Source organism: Pan troglodytes, chromosome 7, assembly GCF_028858775.2.
Source record: "Pan troglodytes isolate AG18354 chromosome 7, NHGRI_mPanTro3-v2.0_pri, whole genome shotgun sequence".
Classification (NCBI taxonomy): domain Eukaryota; kingdom Metazoa; phylum Chordata; class Mammalia; order Primates; family Hominidae; genus Pan; species Pan troglodytes.
Window position 1 is genome coordinate 116651764 of NC_072405.2, and position 6115 is coordinate 116657878.

Here is a 6115-nt window from a genome sequence, read left to right on the forward strand (position 1 = left end):
ACATAGTCACAAATTTTTGCCTCTTTGTCTGCATTCCAGTATTATTTTGAACTTATATAATTTATTTATTATAGTAAGCCTTCTTCCTTTTTCCTTTTAACTAGATTGTGTGTCTCTCAAAGACATGTTTATGCATTTGATGCATAGCATGGCATCTTGGCTCATAGTATATTTTCAAATATTTATTCCATGGAGTTTAAGTATTCCTTTCTGAGAACTATCATGCTTGGGCTTTTGCTCATTCCACAAGTCTTGAGAATATCCTAAGTATTTTGCCAGGTAAACAGAACAGAGTCCCTCTCTTAGAAAGCTTACAGCCAAAGGATCAGAAAATGACAATGTAGTCTATAAGTGTGATTGGTGTAGGTAACCTTGAGGTTAGAGAATGGCTAATTAGAGGAGGTGACCTTTTATCTGAGTTGTAATGCAATTAAAAACGAAAAGTGTAAAGATGAGAAAACAGGAGCTATAGTTATAACAGCATCTACACAGTCATGAATGTAAGAGAGAATCATGGGATCAGATCACGGCTAATTGTGTGACTGAGGGGAGGGGTGAGTAATAAATCTGGTTTAACACAAAAAATCAGTTACAAACAGATTTCTATATTGTCATTTTAAAGCTACAATTTAAAATTAATTGGTTGCTAAATTCTTGACAAAGGGGTCAATTGCTGTGGCTATCCATTGGTATTTCTTTGAAAAAATAAAAGGTTGTCTGGTTTAAAAATAATATTATTTTATTTCATTATTTTAGACCTTATAAGCACATTTAGAATCTATATGGAATTAGAGTTCTAATATATATGTATACGTATACATATATATAAAAATAATAGTACTTTCTTTTAAAATTTGAATTTTCAATGAGATAATGCAAACAAAGTGAATACCATAGTGCACAGCAAATGTAAGAATTCAATTTGTATTATTGGTATGTTTTGTGGAGTGTTCTGTCTGTATTCATGGGAAAGATCCAGTGAGGTATGAAGCATATTTGGCCTGGTGAGAATGCATAAATCTGGCCAATGCTCCCTTGAAAGCTCGTCATTCTGGTCTAATATTTTTGAAATATTTGCCACTTGGTCCAAGGCCCTTCTTGTTTCACCGTTGCTTATCTCTAGATTGAAACCCAAAGTAGCAGCTTTTGAAGGTTTTATTTCAAAATAACTTTTTTGCAGCTTAATCTTTTGTGGTTGGTGAGATGGATGGGGCCTTGACTCAGGAATTATCAAGTTTTCTCTTAACTTAGAATGTTAATTAACATGACAAAGAAACAAGGTTGATGCATAAGAAGGAAGAATGAGTACTATAAGGAGACTTTAGGGATATTGCACATCAAATATATTTCTGTGTGATTAATGAATATTTAATGTATTATGTTTAACACACATATATTGAATTGTCAAGTTCACTTCTGCCTTATATCAGCTGTGTGATCTCATCTGAAAAATCACTGTAATAGTACCTATGTCATAAGATCACTAGAGAATTATACAGTAATTTATATGCATATTTAACACGATAGCTGGCAGATATTAAATATTCTATTGGTGTTAGCTATTGGAACTCCACTATTATGCAAATGTGACATGGTTATGAGGATAAATTGTGCAAATAACAGAGAATGTACACTTCTTAAAACTAGATTTATAGATTTATCACTCAGATCTGAGTAAGGTTTACTATAGTATGTTATGTATAGTCCTTATTCTCCGGAACTAAATATTTGTCACTTCATACTGTGAGTTTGAGGAGATTCATTCATTTCAAGTGTGATTAGAAAATCCCTAATAGTCTAAATTTCAAAACATGTCCTTGAGGCCAATAAGATCATTTATTAAAATTTCTGTTTCTATAATAACATAATGCATACACTGTCTACAAAAACTCTTACTTTTCACAGAAAAATGTCTTAAGTTTCCCAATCAGCCCAATTTTGTGATGTAAACAAGACCCACTAGGAGTTCCAACTTTTACCACATTCATACAGTGTTATTACTATAGTGCTTTTCTACCCATAAAATATGAAGTATTGTTCAGTCAGGGTCCCAACCGGAAATAGATGGCACTCTCAAAACTGGTAATTTGAGGAGAGTTTAATAAAGGGATTATTTGCAGAGGTTTGGACCAGAGTATGGGTGACTGCAAGGAAAGTGCAGTATCCTCAGGGGACTAGGAGCAGCATTGGTGATGGGGTGGGCTTTACCACTTCTAGGCCTGAGTGGCCAAGGACGGTGAGAAGCTGAGGGCTTTGCGGAGAGGGCTTGAAGTCTCAGACTTCTCTCAGGGATGCAGTAGCCTAGTCAGTATCAAGTGGTCAGCTATAGTAAAGGGACTCATCTTAAATTTCAACTTTTGACAAAAGTGACAGATCACTCAAAAATGTATAGAATTTTATTAAAAGGAAGTAGAAAAAAGACATTAAATCACTGAGGAGGAAGTTCATTTGGAGCTGTGTTATTGTCAAAGAATGAAGACTGCAAATTTGGGATTTTGTAAACTTTAGTTTTTTATTTTATTTTGTAAATGGGCTACTTAATATATATATAATATATGTCTAAAGATAAGCTATAAAAGATTCATTTGCAAGTATACTAATATGTTTGTCTCCTCTCATCTCCTTTCTGTATATTTCATGGCATTGCCCTGTTCATTGCTGAGCAAAAATTCAAATGTTACAATATAAAATGACTCTGAATCCCATCACTCAGAGATAACCACTGTCAACATTTTAGTGACTTTTCTTCTAACAAAATGTCTGATTTTTTTTAATGATGCTAAAGCTCCTTCCTGTTGTTTGTTGGTCATTTTTTTTTAAGAGTGCTTTAAAATAGATCTCAGTAATGGGATTCAGTAAAATAGTATATATCCTTGCTATGGAACATAATGCAGCAGCCATTAAAAATCATGCTATTAGTTTATTTATTTACCGAAGAGGAATTCATGTTCACAAGACAACTGAAAAAAAATGAGACTGCAAAATAGCAGCTACTTAGATGGGTTAATAGATAGTTCAGTGCCACTTTGAACCTACCTCCAGACCTCCAGATATGTATGCATGTGTGTATGTATTCTGTTCATGTATCCACAAAGATGACTATAAGAAAAGTCACCAAAATGTTGACAGTGGTTATCTTTGAGTGATGGGATTCAGAGTCATTTTACATTTTTGTATCATTCAAATTCTTTTTAGCAATGAGCATATGTTAGTTTTCAGAAAAAAGTTATTTTTAATTTTATAAAAATGCTCATAACCAACGCTCATAACCATTACACATATAATAGCACTATTATCAGAAAAATATAATAAGCAAAATATTCCACTCCTATGGTTTTCATTGATGGCATCACTGACTCCATTGAAATGTCAAATTTTCTATTTACACACATTTGCGTGTAATGTTTTGGGAAATAGAAGCACAGCAACACTGTGAGCAATTGAGAGTTGTGACTGCTGTGAGTGCTGTGGGCTAGAACATGCATCTTACCCTGACGAAGCATCTTCCTTCCTCAGAACTCACGGTGACTTAAAAGGATGTGCTCATTCTGCCTCCTAACATTCTGGTGAGGCAGGCGCGTTGCAGGCTATTTCTTATCCTCTATTTACTTACAAATAAAGAACTTTGAAGCACAGGGTGGTGTATTGGTTTGTTCAAGGTCACATGATGAGTCTGTCAGCAGATCTGCAAAGAACATCCCAGTTCCTGGAGTCTGGATCTAGTCTATAGCCTGATGTTGGCTCAAAAGCTAAACAGATGATAGATGAGCTCATCATATAGCTAGAGGTATGAGGAGTGGAAATGCCAAAGAGCCTGTGAGACTTGTTATCCTGCATCATGTTCCATTCCCTTTGTGGGGCTACGGACGGCCTCCCAACAGGGCAGTTAGAGCCTACCAAAGTCCCCAGCTCTGTGTTCCTCTGGATTGCTGGATTGTTGGGAGACAGGCTTTTAGTTTCTCCCTGGTTCTTTGTTTCTTATTTGGGCAGTAACTAATTGGATTTTCTTAGTCACTGGATGTTTTTCTTTGCCAGTCCCTCTGCAGTAGTATTAGCTGACAGTTTTATTTTATTTTATGGAATTAGATATAACTCGTAACTCCAAACACTATGGAAATCAACATGCGAATTGGACTCTGCATTCAAACTTTTTTCAGAAAAGGAAACAATTCATCCTGGATAAATGCATACATGTTATTTTAACCCTTTTTTAAAGGGTTGAAACTGAGCTTTTAGAAAGTCAGTAGCCCAGAATATTTAACTTCTTAGGGCAGAAAGGAAGGAAAGCATTTTTATGTAAAGAGGAGGAAAATAACTTGTGCTCAAAAATACCTTTAAGTATAAACATGTATGAATTTTGCAGAATAATCTAAGGGGAAAGGAAAAATATTTATTATAGGATTATGAGAGAAATTTAACATATAAGAAACTGACACTGAAGCAAAGCTGACGGTTTTAAATTACTTTTCTTTGAAAGTTATAGCATTTGTTAAATTGGTTATGAATTGGAGGTCATATATCTTTATTTCTTTGTTTGTAGAATTCATGTTCTAACATTTATTTTTAGTTGGAAGTACTGAAGAATATATTTTTCTTATGAATTTCTTTTGTATAAATTTCCTTATGTATGAGAAATAAATATATTATTCTTTACTAATATATTTACTCTACTAGTAGTTTTATTTTTAATTTCAGTTCCAATTTTACAGTTACTTAGGGTTTATTTCATTAAGTAAATAAGTGATGTTTTAAAATCACTTTAAAACATTGCTATATGCAATCTCTTATGAAATCACAAACTCCCAAATCTGTATACCCATTAAGATAGTTTTGTCTGCTGGCATTTCTTGATAAAATATTTGGTATTAAATATATAATATATAATACCTAAAATAGCTTAAAGCATTAAGAAGATATCACATCATAATTAGTACAACCAGTTAAAGTATTAATATTTTAGGAATGTTCTCAAGTCAAAGAGACTATGCTCTGACAATGCGTTAAAATATTATGTGTGTGTGTGTGTGTGTGTGTGTTAGTTGCCTTTTTTTCAGTTCACCCTAATTTAATGCTAATAATTATTAAAGATATTTAAAGTCTCAGACAATTCAGAAATGTAAAATCTAGCTGGTCTTTATTTAATTTCTGGATAGATGACCTACAATGAAGACCCACACTATAAGGGAAACTGCTACTAGAGAAGAAAATTAACAAATGTAAGCAGAGTCAAGATCGGCTGTCTCTGAGTGTTTTTGAGGCTGTACCCCATCAATAAAACCTGTCCTTCCAATATGTATGCATGTATTTATTAATGAATTATATATGAACTACTGCAATAACATACTATGTACATAGTAAAACATAGTTCCAAAATAGAATTATTAAGATAAGCAGAAATTTTAACATATTTAATACCACTGCCAAATAGATGATTTCTTAGAATACTTGGATTTGTGTCCCCCGGCCCCTACAACCCACACACATTCTATAGAACACTAGTAAAGAATGCTGCTCTTCTCTAGACCTCTTGACATAATTCTGAGCTGCATAATTGGAAGTTAAAATTGGAAGATTAAAAATTCTTTGCTAATTGACAAGTGTATCAGTTATCTTATTGCCAAAATAGTAGGATGCATCAAACTGCCCTAGAACTTAATAGTTTAAAAAAATAAGCATTTATAATTCTTCACATGTCTATAGGTTGGATGCCGGTTTTCTGGGCCCATTGTAAGCCTGTGGTTAGCTGCAGGGTGGAGAGGCAGTTTTGCTAGTCTTGGCTGGGTTCTTTCACATGGCTGGCTGTGGACTGGTCACATGGTTCTCACATGCCCAACTCAGGATTGCTTCACTTGAGACAACTGGTCTCCCTTCCATATGCTTCTCACATACTTGTCTATCACATTCCTTTAGAAGTCTAGGCTGGTTATGTTCTCATGGTGATCTCAAAGAGGCAAGACTGGAAACATGAAGAAATAAATGAATAAATAAACATGAAGAAAGAAACTATATCAATTTTGCTTCTATCCATTGGCCAAAGCAAGTTATGTGATGGAGCTCAGCAGTAGACTGGGAGGGGGACACAAAATTAAAGGACAAAAGGCATGAATATGAGAGG